The sequence below is a fragment of the Lampetra planeri genome, chromosome 14 (assembly GCF_965212315.1).
Source record: "Lampetra planeri chromosome 14, kcLamPlan1.2.h2, whole genome shotgun sequence".
NCBI lineage: Eukaryota > Metazoa > Chordata > Hyperoartia > Petromyzontiformes > Petromyzontidae > Lampetra > Lampetra planeri.
Genome location: NC_136120.1, coordinates 10,856,037 through 10,875,575, shown reverse-complemented (window position 1 = coordinate 10,875,575; position 19,539 = coordinate 10,856,037).

Here is a 19,539-nt window from a genome sequence, read left to right as displayed (position 1 = left end):
ATGTTTTCTACATAGTCTCACGTCCACTTAATAATGGACATCTGCCCAACGCGGCAGTTGACACAATGGTGCAATTTATTTTTTTAAACTCACCCCCCCCCCCCCCGTCTCGCTGCTGTCCACCCAGTGGTATAAACGGGTTCACCGCGGTTTAGGGGCCGTCCATAAATGACGTCACGCGATTTTGGACGATTTTTGACCCCCCCCCCCTCGTTACACGGCGTCACAAAAAGTCAGACCCCCCCTCACATATGACGTCACAAAGCTCTGCCCCCCCCCCCCCGCAAAACCATATTTCCATTTTGATAATAAAACATGCTTCAAATCGCTTTAAACTATTGTCATTGTAGTGCGTATTTAATGTGGCGCTGCACTCTGATGTTGTAGGAGTGTTGTTATAACAATTCCATATTTTTCGATTTAAAGCTTTCGTGACTGCAGGGGTTCATCTTCTTGGTTCTTTCGGTAAAGTCACGTAGAAGGGAAGTAATAAAATAATAAAAATAAAAATAAAACATAATTATATTTTATTTTTATTATTTTATTACTTCCCTTCTACGTGACTTTACCGAAAGAACCAAGAAGATGAATTCCATATTTATTAAAAGTTGCGCATTTTGATGTGACGTCACGTTTCTCAAACCGCCGCCCTCCCCCCTCGTCACACATCGTCACAAATGTCTGACCCCCCCCCCTAGGTGCGTGACGTCATTTATGGACGACCCCTTAGTCTTATAGGCAGATTGCGTGCAGTGGGATGCAGCCATCTGTGTCAACGCAGGGAGCGTAGGCGAGAAACGCCCCCTGGAAGGAGCTCTCTCTTGAACTCCCTGGACATATGTGATTAAAGAGCTTTACAGCTCATCGGATTTCTCCGCTATTAATAAATATTCCGATTCGAGTGGAGGCCTCTCCCACCAGCAGTGGCGCGAGGGAGCAATTGCAGGACTGTGGCTTTACGAGTTTTTTTTTCCACGTTCGTCTTGTTTCTACTGCATGCCTATAACATGCATCGCTCACTGATTTGTATCGCGTTTAGCAGGTTGAGGTCATATGGGAATATTAGGGAGACGCTGAATGAATGAAACAGCTCCCAATCAAGATAACATTTAACCGAAATGTTTAAAATACTCTCGGTAGAACTGCGTAACTATTTGGGCAAACAACAATGTTCAGCTTAAATTTTTAGTGTGAAGTCGTTGCATTTTCAAATTGCAATTTAACAATCTTAATTTTAGAACTTTCGTGACTGCAGGAATTATTATTTGGTTCTTTCGGTTAAGTCACGTCTAAAGATAAAATAATAAATTAAATTAAATAATAGAATACGACGTTTCGATTGCAACACAAGCAATCATCATCAGGTATAATGAAATAGCGACATAAAATCTAACCAGAAAAACTATAGACAGACATATTAGTAGACAGATATCACCAAGATACATAGCGAGAGCAACACCCCCCCCCTCTCTGTTACCTGTGTTGCTCCCGCTATGTATCTTGGTGATATCTGTCTGCTAATATGTCTGTCTATAGTTTTTCTGGTTAGATTTTATGTCGCTATTTCATTATACCTGATGATGATTGCTTGTGTTGCAATCGAAACGTCGTATTCTATTATTTAATTTAATTTATTATTTTATCTTTAGACGTGACTTAACCGAAAGAACCAAATAATAATTGCAATTTAACAATTATCCCGGTGCAAGTTCTGTGTCCGTGACGTTCAAAGCAAACAACTGAAGCCATTGGATATATTGCACTTCTCATTTAAAACCAACAACACAAAGAACAAAGCCAGCTCTGTGTACGATAAGACTGCAGCATTTTCCACACTCGGGCGGCAAGTTTTTTCTTCTTCTCAAATTGAACAAAAAACAAACTAAAAAGAACCCTGAAGAAGAAAAAAGCAAGATCTTAATGAAGGCGGGTCGTTAAAACGCATTTAATAAAATTGCTATTTTTTCATCGTTGTCGCTAAATATATTTTGTACACATTTAGCTGATGTCACAGTGGGCTGGCGCAGTGCTTACGTACGTGTGTGTGTATGTTGAACTTCTTTCGCGCCGTACGTAGCCAACCGTGCTAATTGTAGGTGCGGGGGTAAGGAGACAACGCTCTGGGCTTTGAACCCTATGAGCTAAGTTCGGCTCCTGGCCACGACGACCACCAGGGTCGATGGGCCTTTGCAGTAGTCATGGTGCACCCCCTTCACTAACACGCACTGACCAGACCGGTGAAGTATGGTCGAACAACGCCCATGGCTGATAGCACGGCGAAGCCTTCATCGAGCAGTGGATTGACAAACATCTGTAACGAGTAGACTTTGGAAATCATGACGTTGCCGCGTCTTACACATTTAGTGCGAAACAGAGATATGTAAACACAATACAGTGCTCAAATAACTTTTCTAACAGTCACCACGCAGTTCCATGGCGTTTCGCCGACCCTATACAGAATATGACAGCGTGCTCCAGAAAAAAAAAACCAACCCGATTTTCTCTCTAAGAAAACACGCGATGTAAGTAATAAAACCGGGCATTAATGTTTACGTTTTATTCGTGAAAAGACGCGGCGGCGGTGGTGGTTCATCTTCTGGCTTCGTCTTACACCCCCCCCCCCGCCAGCTTTGCATTTCAGGTGTTGAACGAGCAAAACTCCTGTGACCCAAACTTCACGAGTTGGGCCCGTTGCCTGCTGTGGCTACTCTCCCTCCCTCCGTAAGCCCACACTCATCTCGTTCAACTTGGCCTGAAACCAGAAGCCACTTGTCCAAACCTATTAGTCTGTGCAATGGGTTTAATACAAAGAAGGAATGCTGCGTTATAATTTTATAATATAGTAACCAAATGGGCAAGAATTTAATGTTTTTATTAACAATTAAATGGGTCGGTGCATGCGAACGCTTGCACGGCTGTATGATGTTACATACAGTATTACAAATATGCGGTGGAAATACACATTCGCCGAAGCTTACGTTTTGTAAAATAAGGCTATCCCTTCTCAAACATTGTCCGTATAAAAAATGGGTTTCTTCCAAAAACGGTTTAATCCCTAGCTTTTTTTCCCCCGACCTCTAAAACCAGACTCATAAATCATTTTATATTTTGAAAAGCGTGTGACTTGAAGTGTTTGCATAGCTAGGCTAATTAAGAATGAAAGCATAATTAGTTTAAGCTGTGAATTGTATTTATTATAATTACTGCTCCGACTACACAACATTGAAAACTCCCGCAAAAATTCTTACATGCGCATCGGCAAAACACTGGCAGGCACTATCTGCTGTTTCAGCAGTCATTAATAAATCGTACGTCATAAAACATACACTGACCACCTCACATCTCTGAATCGAGAAACTGTAGATTATTTATAGAAGGAAAGAGACGTGCTTACATTCTCCCCTCCCTCTCTTTAAGAAAATATGAATGCAATCCAAAGTCATGCCAAACCGGTCTAGTTTTAATTGCAGGACATGTTCTACAGCTTTCAGAACACTTCCTCTGTGTTCATTCATTTTTCTGGGCCCTCTTGGAAGGCTTTAGTACAATGTAATTTCACTTTTCGCACAGAGCCAGTGGGGTCTTTACCGTCTTTTCCCTTCACGTTTATTTTTTTTTATTTTTTAGCATTCACACCAAAACGCCTGGCTTGGCATCTTGCACCAAGGAATGATCCTTGACAGGTCCCAGAGTTAATCCCAGGAGGCCAGCAACACTGTGCCTGCTTTATGAGGTGCACTGGAACCCCATCACATGCAAGCAGGTGTGTTTTTACATTCTTGGTGTTTCCTTAGAAATACAACCCCAGAGTCGCTTGCTTTCAATGAGAAGCAGAAGGAGGAGGAGGAGGAGAGAAAAAATAAAGCAGCAAAATGTCAACTAAGTTGAATTCTGGCAAATCAGCTTCGTTGCTTATTCATGTTGTTGGGGATATTTTTTTCCAGTTGATTTCTATGGAGAGCACACACACGTAAAAAATACTAATCTGAATAATAAAAGCATTTAAAACAATAAAAGGCATCTTGTTCAACAGATTTAAGCTGCCCTTTTTGCGCTTGCTCGAATGAGAAGTGAAGGAACGTTTGGTGTACAGCAAGTGAACGAAGATGACGTATTTCTTTTTGGGGCCTCTCACAGTTTGATAGCGCATTTTTTACATGGTTGAACAAAATAAGTTGGCAACGCATTCTACTTTCTTCGGAGCTTGTGCAAATAAAACTTGACTCTCAAATCCTGAAAATGTTGAACGTAATCACAACGACGTCTTTTTTCTCTCTCTCTCTCGCCTCTCTCTCTCTCAACGATGTCCGTGTTCGCATCGCTCACCTCGCAAATGACACGTCGTGAGCATGGACGCGATTGTCCGCAGTTGCCTGCCGCAATGGTGCAAACTCATTTAAGCTGATAAGACTGGTCCGATTGAACTCGAAGTGGTGAAAAGCATTCCAGGACTCTTTCAAACAAATCCACGACAGGGATGAAGAAGAAACTTCAAAGGCTCCCGGGGCCAGGTTTTACCCCAGCCACGTAGGCGGCACGCATTTAGCGCACAGTGGAGGTAGTTGCGTGCAGGGGATCCGAGTAAGGAGCCACGGACATTGGGGGCGAGCGCTTTAGAGGGATTACCATCTTCAGAGCCACGAAATCATCCCTTCCCTTGCTTCGTTGGGGAGAGTGGGGGGGGCGGGGCAGGGGGGAGGTTGCCGAAGTTTATTTACTTTTTTTTTACACACCAGATTATTCAATAAAGGTAAACACTTCAAGTGTTAATAACTTCCAAGGAGGTCTAGACCCGGAGTCCCCGGAGGAATTAGGCGAGGCCTCTTGTTTTATGGGCAGGAAATGCCTACCGGAGAACCATTACCTCTCTGATGGCATCACAATGAGCTCTCTGCTGCCCATTTAATGAACTCGAGTGTTTGGTGGAACAGGATGTGCGGAGGCAACCCGTTTCCAACCACGGTGGCACATCTCAGTGATTTCAGCTCTTCCTCGAGGCCTTTCATTCACGCCGGTTCCCTTCCTGCTCACCCCCCCCCCACCACCCTCCTCTGCCTCCCATCGCCGTAGCCGACTGCAGACGTCTTGCGCTTACCCACTTTGAAGAAGAAAAAAAAGCTAATGGGTATGTGATCAATTACTCTCCCACTGAGTGGCAAGGGCCTTTCCTGAGTCTGAGCTAAAAGCCCTCACTTCAGACACACACACACACTGCATGCAGCCTACCTGACCACCCAAACAATGTTACAGCTTGGTGGTGCTATGTTAAGTCCACCTAATACCTTTTAGTCATGCTAGATGTTTAATAAAGAAATGTACCTCTATGCTGCTTCGGTGATTACTATGTACATGCCTACCAATTAATGCGAGCTCATTCTCTGCTACTAAATAGCAGCACTTATTTGTATCAGCTAATGCGGAGTTCGAATTACTTCTGATTCAATGGCCAAACAATAATTGCAACAACAATGTCAAGCGCCGTACGGGGAGTCCCGGTTATTAAAATCCAAGCGTTGCGCTCAATTTTTTTTTCTGCGAATCTCTTTTCTACGTGAGATGGAGTGCATAGCACAACCTGAAAACAATCCCCTTTTTCTAGTGTGTGAGAAAAAAATAATCTTTCCCTTCAAGAAGAAAAACACCGCCCCCACCATATAACACGCATTCACACGCATAAAGGAAAGGGGGGAACAGAGAGAGAGAGAGAGACATTTGAAAAACCCCCATACATTCTTGCTTTAAAGTTGGATTCCAAAAATGTTTGTAATGTATATTTGACTTGTTAAACAAAAAAATGCAGTAAACGTTTTACTCGTGTCTTGTTCTTGGTGCCCTTATCACTAAATGACATCTTCAGAGGTCCGCCGGTGGGAGTGGCCGTTGTGCCATACATCGTTGCTCCTTTTTAGTGCTTCGTCATATTGGTGTGATAAACACTTTGCACGGACGACAATCTTGCATTGTCTATGCTACTTTATATATTATTCATTCGCATTCGACTAATAGTTCCATGCGATCGGCTTCGTCCTCAAGGAGCGCCCCGCCTTTGCGTTTGCCAAAGACAATAAATTGGAAAACACTTATTGTAAAATTTCTGACTGCGGGTGCAATAAAAGTGTTGGGAAATAGCGTAGTAAAAATCAAACAGCTGCACAATTAAGGGCGTATTTATGTACGTGTCCATTCCAGGTTTGCTAACATTTTACATGCATATTATGAACAATAACAGTGACGATAGACAGCCCTGTGTCAATAAACCGCTTGGTGTTTCGGTCATTGGGACTTCCTTGACCCTGATTCACTGCACTGGTCAGTGTCATATAGCGAAGGTCGGAAGGCCCATGGCCTCTTCACATATCGCTTATTCACCGATGCTCGTCATGGCGAGGAATAGAACCTCATGTGGCCGGGTTCAGAGTAAGTTACGCTATCCACTGGGTCACGTGTAGATCGCATTGCGTTAACGGACACATTTTGGTGGAAAAATTCAACGCTATTTGTAAGCGAATGACTCGTTGAAGCCTTATCAACAACAAAACCACATCTTGCCTTTTTTGTTCACGTACTTTCTTCCTTTGATACCACCCAGAAATTCCAGCCTCAGGTGCTGGTGCACCTTTTTTTTTCTTTATTCTCCCCCCGTGCATCCTATTGCGAGTCACAATCTGCTCTATCTCCACCTCCGTGCAAGGGGCAGCATTTAATTAGCATCTGCTGGTGGGCAGTCCGCCTCGCCAGAGAGGTGGGGGGACAGTCCTCCGTCTGGAGATAGCACTCTGGACAGAAAGTTCTCTCCAGACCACCCGGGCTCCACTGGGAACATCAGAGGACGCTTATCTGTTCTTTACAAGCCCCATTAAGCCATTGTTTTCCCTCTCCTCTGCAGGACAGTCCCCTTCCATCAGGCAGCTGGATAAGCCCTGTGTGTGTCCTGCACTGGTGCCGAATTCACCTCCAGTATAAACAGGTGCATTTTAACAGCTCAAGAGCTGTGCTAGCACTTACTCACCTTTATTTATTCACAAGCCTACCCTATCTTACAGATAAAAGGCCCCCCGAGACTCAGCCAGGGGGAGATCCACAGTTATTATTACGCCGCCGTTGCCATTTGCCCCACCTTGGCTGTTTTAAGTTATTTTTCTTCTCTCTCCCCCCACCTATGTGACTTCTATTAAAATGCTGTCACATTGAGCTGGGATATCTCCTGGAGTGCAAAGGTCGCCCGAAAGACCTTCAGATGCCGAGGCGAGAGATTAAATTCGTATTTTTTTTTCTCGTGTCGAAGTAATGTACCCCCCTGAGCACAGCTCACTGCACACAACCATCAGATGTGATTTGAAGTTCTGAAAGTCAGGAGGATTATTAAAGGGATTTGGAGGTCAGAGGTGGCATCTGTCAAATCAGAGCTCCCCAGTGACCTGACAAGCCATTAACTGATTGGTTATTTCCAGGGATGGCACAAGATCTTGTTGGTGAAATTGTTTGCTTTTTGTTCCAACGGTTTTTTCAACGGTTTTATTCAACGGTTTTACTTAACTTGAAAGCTGTGTCGTGGTCAAATCTTGCAATCAAAAGTTAGTCTACTTCCTGTTGTCGAATCAATTCCACATTTTGCACACGTACTCAGATCCGGAGACAATGCGTGCCTGCATCAAATTCGGCATCAAATCATCAATTAATTGCCTTTTTTCAAGCAATAAAAAAAGATCGTGGACGGCTTATTATTTATATATTTTCGCGTAGGTCAAAAACGCCGCGGTCCCAAAATTGTGAACTCGTCTCGCTCAAACGTGAGAACGAGTTACGGAAGTAATCAATTAATTCAAGTAAGCGTTGATGTGGGAGCAGGCACCGCATCATTGACGTACTTCTCGACCCGTGAGTTAAACGAAGTTGTTAGTAAAACGTTGTTTAAAAAAAACACGTTTTTTTAAGGAGTTTGTTTCTACTAGACTAAACTAATCGTGATGACCACGCACATTGGAAAGAATGGGTATTTCAACTTGTAATCGTATCAATCTTACAGGTGTTTCTGGTAAACACAAATACTGTTGGTAATGTTGATTGTGTTATGTCCCATTAAGCTTTTGTAAGAAATATTATTTTACTGCTTTCAGTGGTTAAATTCTAAAATGCATGAGATTATAATGAATACGCAGTTATAGCTTCAGCTATATATATATATATAGAGGTAGATATGCAGGAGAGAAAAATGTGAAATCGTAAAAAAAAACTGATATTAAATGCAATTACTATTTGCATAGTTTTTAGAAATGAGTATACATATATTGTATTTAAATACTTCACGTGGTAAGCAGCACCCGTGTTTGTCTATTTAGTTGATTAAAGAAATCTGTACCTACTGATTCTAATATCATGCTCACATTACAAGGTACATTTAACGGTACGTTTTGTAATTTAATTGTTTATAAAAGTGCACGTAACATTCCAAATGGACGGTCAATGCGCACTGCCATAATTACACCTTAGCGCAACAACAAACGACCTCCACGGGACACTCACTTCGTGCCACACATCGCGCCAGGCAAGTCTAGGGGGACAGATCCCATGAATGGCACAAGCCTGCATGAAATCCACTCAAAAGAATCCTCTTGAACCATGGAAGCCGGGAATGCGGCCGTGGAATCCACAAATTCTCCGACAGATGACCCGCGACACCGGTGGGAGGCGGTGGGAAACAGGTGTCCGGTTTCGACCACTTGACCCGGAATTGAGCCCCATGCCCTCTCACTCACGGCGCCAGCGAGCTGACCAAACGATATTGCCCGGCGTGGGATAGCCTGCAGTGTCCAGGTGAGGCGTTATCTGTCGGCGGCGGCACACCGTGCACCTTGTAACCCTCCTAAACATTTCCTGTTTTTCTCCGCTGCACTTGCGTGATCAGCTCTAGTGATCAACAAACGGGATGGGGGGGTGGTGGTGAGAAAGCAAAAAAAAAGAATATGCCATCGCTCCGGGCAAGGCATTTTATTCGTTTACGTTTGTGTTTGTTTACATTTTATCCGGATAGGCTCTTTAGCAGCTTGTGATTGGTCAATTAACGCGACAGTGTCAACGCTGGGGGTGGCAGCTGATTTTTAAACGACTCGTACTGTGGGCGGTCGAGGGGTTGCAGTGGAGGTGCAATGCTCGGCTGCTGTATTGTTCAGGAAATTTTTACGAAGCAAACAAATTTGCTACGTGACCATGCGGTATTTATACGTTTGCATAACGTGAAATAAATACAGGTTTGAAATTCGATTAGGAGAAAACTAAATGACGTTATTGTTGCAAGTGAAAGGCCACCACAGCAGTTTCAGAAGTTAATGCTTGATAATTGATTTTTTACCCTTCTATCTGGCAACAAAACTGACACCTTTTTTACAAGGAGTCATGTTTGCATAGACCACAATACCTGCAGTCATAATGCAAAAAAAAACATAACATACAGAGAATACCTGCAGTCATAATGAAAAAAAAACAACATACAGAGTTATGTTTTTTGTTTGCATTATGACTGCAGGTATTGTGGTCTATGCAAACATGACTCCTTGTAAAAAAGGTGTCAGTTTTGTTGCCAGATAGAAGGGTAAAAAATCAATTATCATATTTTTTACTAGCAAATGAGGTACCAATGAAGTTAATACTTGTGTATTGATGTGAAGACGCAACAGATGAACATTCCTAAAAACATTACAAAAAATGTATATCCCGTGTGCGTGTGGGGTGGGGGCAGGGGGGACTTGTGGCGCAGTGGTTAGCGCACTGTGCCATGAACCCAGCGACCTGAATGAGACTCCTGGCCACGATTAACATGAGTGCTGAGTGACATCTGAACCGGAGCTGGGCACCCACCATCAGTAACCCACTGTGACCAGAACACTGAAGTTTGGTCAAACAAATCCAACACTCAACACAGCACGGAGAGGCCTTCATCTAGCAGTGGATTTAAACATCACTGGAAATTATCACGTGTTTTTACATGATTCGGTACCTTTATTTTGCCATGTACTCCAGTCAACACTAAAATCAATAGATATTATATGATGAATACATAAGGCTGGGGATTCAACAGGAGATACATTCGGTGAGTGTGGCTGTTTTTGCCACAAATGAACCATAATACCATGTTGATCTTGTCAAGGAACATAAACCATCAGACAAACGCTGGTCATCCTCTCAGCAGCGGCTTTTGGCTGGTCATTGAACAAAGGTGGTCACTGCATTTCGCGCTTTCAGATGCGCTTCTGCGGCCGTCTGGAACGCTCTTCCTTCCGATATTAGGAAGCCACTTGAGTTATGCACTTTCAAATCTAAATTGAAAACTTGTTTCATTTGTGCTTAGTTTGTTGTCCTTCCCGTGCACCTCCGAAAAGCACGGTTGGTTCTGTATGGTGCGTAAGAAGTTCAACATACATGTACAATGAAACGGTTTACAATGTCGACATGAATATGGAGCTACTGCAAACACCTCCAACACCCAGCCACCCCTGCTCCCACAGCTAAATAAGAAATGTGACTTTTGTAAGATATATTTTTCGTGCTTTTTTATACTGCTTCTTGAGAGATGCTACATTGTGATAGTAGTATGAACTATACGTAGTTAATGTGATGTGCGATAGCACACATTTGCTGTCGTCTAGATATTAACTATCAGGAACCCCCCCCGCCCACCTCCTACGCATTTGACATATGCTGAATTCCTCTTGATATGCAAATTATTTTGTTTAGGCGCTCTTCTTCCCACCTCCCCCCCTCTAACCCAGCTTAAATATACGCTCCAAGCTTGGTGGTGTTTCATTCTTCGCCTGAGGACGGCTGCTTGCGTTGTGGCCGAAACGTCGTGAGAATTGTTTTATTATGTTTTATTTTTATTATTTTATTACTTCCCTTCTACGTGACTTTACCGAAAGAACCAAGAAGATGAATCCCTGCAGTCACGAAAGCTTTACATCGAAATTTTATCAGGCCTAGTATACAGGAGGTCGTGGTTTTTCTCTCGACCCTGACGCCTGCTGTATATTTCAAGTGTGCATGTTCTCCCTGTGGGCCCGTGGACTTTGCTCTGGGTTCTCTGCTTTTTCCCTCCACATTTAGAATCAACAGGTATTTAGAGTATTTGGCTGCTGTACATTTCCACGCGACAAGCCACTTCATTGGGCTATCATTTGTGGCCAGGTCTCTTCTGAAAAAGAGATATATAACTCAGTGAGCATTACCTGGTTAAATAAACACGTTCCTGCGGAGGGAGCTGGTAGGAACGTTGGGTTGCTCGGTCAATGGCCAGGGTCAACGGCGGCGTGGTGTATTCCGCAAATATGCCCGACTGTGAGGGCGGGCACAAGCCGGCGTGAGTAGGTTAAACGTTGAGTTTTATAAGGGCACCACGGGGTGACCAGCCCCTCCCCACCCAGCCCCACCCCTCCCATCCCCCACCCAGCCCCACCCTCCCCACCCAGCCCCTCCCCACCCTACCCACCCAGCCCCACCCCTCCCACCCCCCACCCAGCCCCACCCCTCCCATTTTTGGATGCACGACGGACGGACGGACAGAATAATTCCCTGTGGGCTGGTGTAACCAGGAGGTTACTACCAGTAAATTGTTTAGTTTTGCAGAACAAGGTTGGTGGCTCAATGCAGATTTGCAAAAATGCGAAACTTTACAGGCTGAGAGATGCCCAGGAGTTCAGAGCATGAATAAATGAGTTAATGAATTACTCTTTGGTTCTTTCGGTAAAGTCACGTAAAAAGAACATGAATTAAATAATAGAATACGACATTTCTCTGCTCCAGCAGACCCACCTCTATTTTTGCCCCCTCCCCTCTCTCTCTATTTAAGGCCACGACACAGAGGCATTGGGTCTCTGTGTGTCTATGTTGTGTCTCTCTCTGTGTGTCTCTCTCTGTGTGTCTGTCTCTGTGTTGTCTCTCTCTGTGTCTCTGTCTGTGTGTCTATGAGGTGTGTCTCTCTCTGTGTGTCTCTGTGTTGTCTCTCTCTGCTTGTGTGTCTGTCTGTGTGTCTCCGTGTCTGTGTTTTGTCTCTCTCTCAAATTTAGTTCTACCTGATGTACGACTGCTTGTGTTGCAATCGAAACGTCGTATTCCTGCAGTCACGAAAGCTTCAAATTAAGTTTGAGTTAATGAACCCATATGTGTGGATGTTTGTGCATTATCCCCTTGTGTGAATTAGTTTTCTCTGGGTAATGCTGGTTATCTCCCACCTAAAACACACTCACAAATGTAAATTCACCAAACATCCCAAGTGCACAAACGTATCGAGTCTCAGTGATACTTTCCTGCATAATAATTCACATTGTTATTTGTGAGTCATGCATTTACATTCGCAGACTTTCAACGTAAGCACAGCATTCCAAAGCAGGCCACATATTACAATTATATACATTTTCATTTATTTGGCCTTTTCATGGACCTCACTTCATTTGTATCCCATTCAAGAAGGTCAGAAAGCCAGTTTTATTAAACAATCCCACTTTTCAAGTGGCCTAATTGGTGGAGAAATCCACACACTTGGCAACACGCTTCTCGTGTTGTGTGTCAGTGATATTCGTGTCGTCAACACGACATGACTCATCTGAGTCAATTACGATTTTGAGATTCTACGGGAACATTTCTTGTTTCCGCTGAGATAGAAACCGGGTTCACGTGTTTTTTTTTTAATTAAAGCTGAAAGTGGATGTACATTTGGGATCCCAGAGACAAAGACCCTCTTTCCCCTCCCCATATTTTCTCATATCCTGCCAGGGCAGGTACTGCGAGCGAGCACCTTCTAAAGAGGCAATGGCATTCGAGGTGTTGGTTCTGGAATGCATCACATGCAGCATTCATCGTCTCCCCAAGTGCCGATGTTTGCACGCTGCACCAGCTGCTCATTTCAGATTGAGTTGACCCGTGCACGTGTTGTGATCGTTTGTCAGGGTCCATGCTTTGTGAATTTTCCAAATTATAAACAAAGAAGTGAGGTGCAGTTAACTCCACGGGACAATATTCTCGCAATTTCTCACGAGATTCAAAACAGTAACAACAACTGAAAATGAACTACAGTACAGAAGATGACTACTCTTAGGTTTCTTCGGTAAAGTCACGTAGATAAAATAATAATAAAATAAAATAATAATAAATGAAAATCAATTAACTAAATCACGACTTTCGGAGGCAACACAAGTCTCCGTCTTCAGGTGGGACCGTCACAGCTAAATTTAGCTGTGTTTTTCTCTCTCTCTGGTTTTTTGTTTTCTCTCTCTGCCTGTGTCCTCTCTTTGGAATTTTCACACTTAAATTCTAACTTAGCAATCTTTGGAATTCCCAGAAACAGGTTCAGATATATTCCAACGCCCTTTAGCCGTGGCTGAGAATCGCGCAAAACTCCGGTCGTATCGTCAAGCAAACTCCGGTCAACCTCGCAGCAGCTTTTGGCTAACCATCGAACACAGAAGGTCACAGCATCGTTCGCTTTCAGATGCGCTTTTGCGGCCGTCTGGAACGCTCTTCCTTCCGATATTAGGAAGCCACTGGAGCTGTGAACTGTGAAATCTAAATTAAAAACGAATGTCTTTAGAACTGCCTTTTGGGGCCGTCCATAAATGACGTCAGCACCTAGGGGGGGGGGAGGGTCAGACATTTGTGACGATGCGTGACGAGGGGGGGGGGTTGAGAAATGTGACGTCACATCAAAATGTGCAACTTTTAATAAATATAGACAGCACGTTCTACTTAATTAAATAGACTGTTTAATAAATGTTTTCTCCTACAACATCAGAATGCAGCGCCACATTAAATACGCACTACAATGACAATAGTTTAAAGCGATTTGAAGCATGTTATATGTTTTTGGGGAGGCAGAGCTTTGTGACATCATATTTTAGGGGGGGTCTGACTTTTTGTGACGCCGTGTGATTCATGGGGGGGGGGGGGGAGGTCAAAAATCGTCCAAAATCGCGTGACGTCATTTATGGACGGCCCCTTTGCTCTTCGTTTGTTGTCCTGCTCCCACACCTCTGATGAGCACGCTTGGCTACGTACGGTGCGAAAGAAGTTCAAAATACATGCATACAAACTTAGGTCAACGGGTTATGTAGCACGTCACTATAACCACTATGCTACCGGTTCCCGTACAGGCACACACACGCATGTGTACATGTGCATATGTTACACTTGAGAAGTGTACTCCTCGTGGAAGACATTTAAAACATTTTCTATGGTTACCAATTCTGCTTGTAGATGGCAGATTAGTGAACTATTTGAAGTACTGCGTCGAACATAAACATGCAACACATTTGCTCAGCGTGTCAGTGCACGTCTTAAGGCAATCAAAGGGCATTCAACTACTTTCATGTAAAATTGTATTTCAAATGACATGATAACAATAGGAACTAAGTAGACATAATAATAATAATGTCACACTTTTACGGTCATTTTGTCAGATATTGAGTTCTTACCGCTTGGGCTACACGAGCAAAACGAACAGTGTTCATGAATTACAGGGGTATTAAGCAAGAGCTAACATTTCGATTTAAAGTTTTCGTGACTGCAGGGATTCATCTTCTTGGTTATTTCGGTAAAGTCACGTAGAATGGAAATAATAAAATAATAAAATTAGAACATAATCTAATTATTTTCACAATGATTTTATCATGTTTTATTTTTATTATTTTATTATTTCCCTTCTACGTGACTTTACCGAAAGAACCAAGAAGACAAGAGCTAACAGTTTTTTTTTCCCAGAAAGCAATTAGCTCTTTCAACTCACTCCCAGTACACAAGCTATTAACCGCTGGGGTATTTTTTATTTTGCTCTCTTATGTGCGGGCTTTTCTCATGATTGCATTTGAATTCAATTGTGTGTTTTTTTTTCAAAGCAAGCACCAATGCGCGCACAACTTAATACGCGTTGGCAAATAAAGCACACGCGAGCCTTGTCAAGCAACCAGATGTCTATGCTCTTTGGGTCTTTCGGTAAAGTCACGTAGGTAGAAAAATCAAATAAAATAAAAAATAATATATCACGACGTTTCGATCGCAACACAAGGTGGATTATTTTTTCTGCCCGAGAACGGCCGCTTGTGTTGCGATCGAAACGTCGTGATATATTTTTTTTTGTTTCATTTTATTTTTCGACCTACGCGATTTTACCGAAAGAACCAAGGATTAATCTTCTTGGTTCTTTCGGTAAAGTCAGGTAGAATGGAAATAATAAAATAATAAAAAATAAAACATAATAAAATAATTCTCACGACGTTTCGGCCACAACGCAACCAGCCGTTGTGGCCGAAACGTCGTGAGAATTGTATTATGTTTTATTTGTATTATTTTATTATTTCCATTCTACGTGACTTTACCGAAAGAACCAAGCAGATGAATCCCTGCAGTCACGAAAGCTTTAAATCGAAATTTAACCAAGGATTCCTGCAGTCACGAAAACTTCAAATCAAGACATCAGTCTATGGCTTTGCAATGCCATTTCAAGCTCTCGTGCCATGTGAATTTGACATGACGGACTCATTGACATGTGACTGTACGGGCGCTCGTGCATGCTACTGATTGTGTGCGCTCACTCTGGGCACCCACAGCTCATGGGGGGGCATTGACGCCAACAATGGAAAAACTCGGTCTCACGCCGGTTAAACGGTTTGACATTTGGTGCGTCTCTGTTCGTTGTAACCAGCATTGCTCTATCCACCGTTTGATGAGAGATGCTGCCATCTCTCATGGTCTCACGATACACCGGTCTGTGTCGCTCATACGCAAGAGCAGTTCTCTGCGGTGGATGTCCTCTCGATCGTGTTCCCTCCTCTGGCTGTCATTCTGTCGCTAGTCTTGACCACTAGCCATCGATCATTCCTTCTAGTGATGGGTCCTACCCATGCCCACTAACTTTTTTTTAACATAAGAAAGTTCCTAACTTGCTGTGTGTATTCTCTGATCCAAGTATTCCTCTTTACATATGTCTTTTTGTCTTCAGTGGTAAGCATACAATGATACAGCCTCTTTATTAACGAAATCTGTAAACTGAACTTTGTTTATTTGTCCAGGTAAGGCCCACTGACCTACACAGCTCTTCTACGAACCGACCTGGTAACAAATGATAGCTGAACGAAGTGACATAATGCGGAAATTCATAGCAGGCAAATACTCGCAACGCATGTGTCTAACTGCGGAGGTGAAACCCGGAGGACCCGGAGAAAAATCCACGCGACCACAGGGAGAACATGCAAACTCAGATATACACGGTGTCAAGATCGCAATCAAACCCACGACCTCCTGTATACCAGGCGAGGTAGTTAACATTTCTCCAATGAAGCAATTATTCTCATATCTAAAAAGCATCCATAATAGAGCTTTTTGGTTAGATCGCGTATTAATATATAAATGTGTCGTTAAAACCCGCCACCACCCGACACAGCCAACTAGTAAGGGTTGCCACGTAAACAGAACGTGCCAATTCGTCACTAAATTTAGATTTAAAGCTTTCGTGACTGCAGGGATTCATATTCTTGGTTCTTTCGGTAAAGTCACGTAGAAGGGAAAAAATGTGTATTTTTTATATTTTTATAATTGTATTATTTCCCTTCTACGTGACTTTACCGAAAGAACCAAGAATATATTTCGTCACTAGTACAGCACACCGGTATGTTGGAGAGCCAAGCCAAGCCACACCGGCTAGTGCTGTACTAGTGACGAATTGGCCACGTTCTGTTTACGTGACAACCCTTACTAGTTGGCTGTGTCGGGTGGTGGCGGGTTTAACGACACATTTATATATTTACGTGATCTAACCCATAAAACCTCTATTATGGATGATATTGGTCGCGAAAGCCTACGCATTAAACCGATGTAAAAAGCAGTTTTGCTGCTCAATTTAGCACGGGATAGCGCTCACAGCTTGCTTGCAGCCCTGAGCCACATTCCTATTCTGGGGGGCGAGTCTTTCCATAGGATAACCACCGTTGACTTCCCCACAAAGTGCAACTCAATTTATCTACCCCCGAGGAATGATGGGCTGAGTCAACCATAGACCGGGATTAGAACCCTTTAGCGTTCCAATTGCAAAGCTGTTAGCTTCTTATTCTTAGGTTTTTTCGGTAAAGTCACGTAGGTAAAACATTAAAATTATTAAAAGTAAAATAAAATAAAAAATCACGACGTTTCGGAGGCAACACAAGCCTCCGTCTTCAGGTGGAACCGTCACAGCCACGACAGCTGTATCAAGTGAATGAGAGATTGCAAGAGCTACCACTCCGTTTATATAATGGTTGGAGAGGGGGGAAGGGGCAAGTGCAGCACACTTTTTATTCATATGGTAAGGTGAGGCTTAAGAGGGTGAGCCTTTGTTATGGAGAGGTACGGTTTGTGACTCAACCTGGCCTACCTGTTAGCTTCTTACTTCATCATTTTTAGCTCCATCGAGGCCCCCGTCAAAGGCGTTCGGCCTCCCCTCATTATTCGCTGGTCCAGGCATCTTGAAGGAGATTGGAGCACGCACCCGCCCTTTACCACCACCACACGACCTGCCAGTCTACTAGCAGTGGGTGTTCCCATTCATGCTTGCTGGGTGACCGGGGGAGGTGGGATTTAATTAAACTTGCCCGTTGTCTCAACTGCCACTTTAGGTGATCGAACTGGTGACCTCTCACCGAGAGTCCACGCAGTGTGATAATCATTGCACCATGGCAGCATCACCTCAAGTGATAGTAATGTTGACGTGACAACATTATTTGTTTGTCATTGTAAAAGAGGAACAAATAGCTTCTTTGACAATCATCTTTGCTCCCGCAGAGTTAATCATAAAAACAATGAATCCAGAACATATTTTTCTAAAGTTCCTATGGCAGTCTGTGTTTAATAGACATGTTATTTTTTCTACCTGCGTATTGTTTTTCATTGTCATGATTTTCATAGAAAGTTTAGCTGAATGCATGAGCAGTGATGTTTCGACACAGGCTGAGACTTACTTTACAACTATCTTCATTAACCCATAGATCTTCCATAATTCACAATGTAAAGGACTTACTGTTCGAACACATTGGCGTATTATTAATAATAACCATGTTAGCTAATAGTGATCATGGGGGGAGTGGTGGTACAGTGGTTATTGCACTGCACCGTGAACCCAACGTCCTGAGTGAGATTCCTGGCCACAGCTAACATCAGTGCTGAGCAATAACTAATCCTAGACACCCACCTTCAGCACCCCACTATGCGCCAGAATGGTGAAGTATGGTTCAACAACCCCTATGGCTGACACAGCAGCTAAGTATGTTGAACTTCTTCTGCACAGGGCGGAGCCAACCGTGCTAATCGGAGATGCGAGGGAAGGACAACAAACTCTTCACAAAAATTCTAGATTTGAAGCTTTCGTGACTGCAAGGATTCATATTCTTGGAGGTTTTTTTGGTAAAGTTACGTAGGTAAAAAATAAAAATTATTTTATTTAACTTTTATTCATTTTAATTTTAATCTTCACAAAAAGCAGTTCTAAAGAAATTCGTTTTCAATTTAGATCTAAACGTGCATGGCTCAAGTGGCTTCCTAATATCGGACGGAAGAGCGTTCCAGACGGCCGCAGAAGCGCATCTGAAAGCGAGCGATGCCGTGACCTTCTGTGTTCAATGGTTCGCCAAAAGCCGCTATGAGGATGACCGGAGTTTGTCTGATGGATGTTGCTCCTTGCTGGTCTCTCCTTGACGACATGAGCAAGGTACTGTGTGGTTCATTTGTGTCAAGCACCCTGTGGGTAACGAGCGCGGCCCTATGGGTGGTGACCTTCACCCAGCGGTGGGTTCACACTCATCATCATTCAGCCCCATTTAAAAAGAAAAAACAATGCGGCCACTTTATTATTGCACGGTGTTCGGAATTTTCTCTGCGTTAAATACATTCCGACAATTGTTCGTGCAAAGAATGCGGAAGAAATTAGTTCCAAATTTGAGTAAAAAGTGAACTCTTTACATTCATGGTATTCTTTGCTTTATTACAGTTATTATTATGGTACAGTGTTACTTTTCCTGAATTGTAAAGTAGTGCAAACAACACTTGACCTACTAGAGTCGTGTTAAAAAAAAGCCTAAGTGTAGCATTAAACCATGGAAACATACTCCAGTTCATAATATCTACTAAATAAAACAAATAAATGAGGCCCTATTTGTGCTGGCATTTCATCAGCATGTGTTGTTTTTTTTCATAGCAAATGTCTAAAGAGAGAAAATATATATATATGTGGCCCTTTACAGCCAGACTCTTCTAATGCACCAAGCAGTTTTGGACCGATTTATCTCCGGCAGGCACGTTTTACCACGCAAACGACGTCAACCATATTTTATTTCGTGCCTTGCCCTCCCCCACCCTCTTTTTGTGTGTGTGACAAGAGTGGCCTCTACGTCTTAGTTAGGCGAAATAAAGACCGACAGCAAAAAAATAGGGCAGGTAAAACATTTTTTTGGCTCCAAACGTGGAGCGCTTATGTGCACAGCATCAACTTCTGAGAAGTAAAGTCTGCAGGAGGAAAAAAAAAACACATTTCAA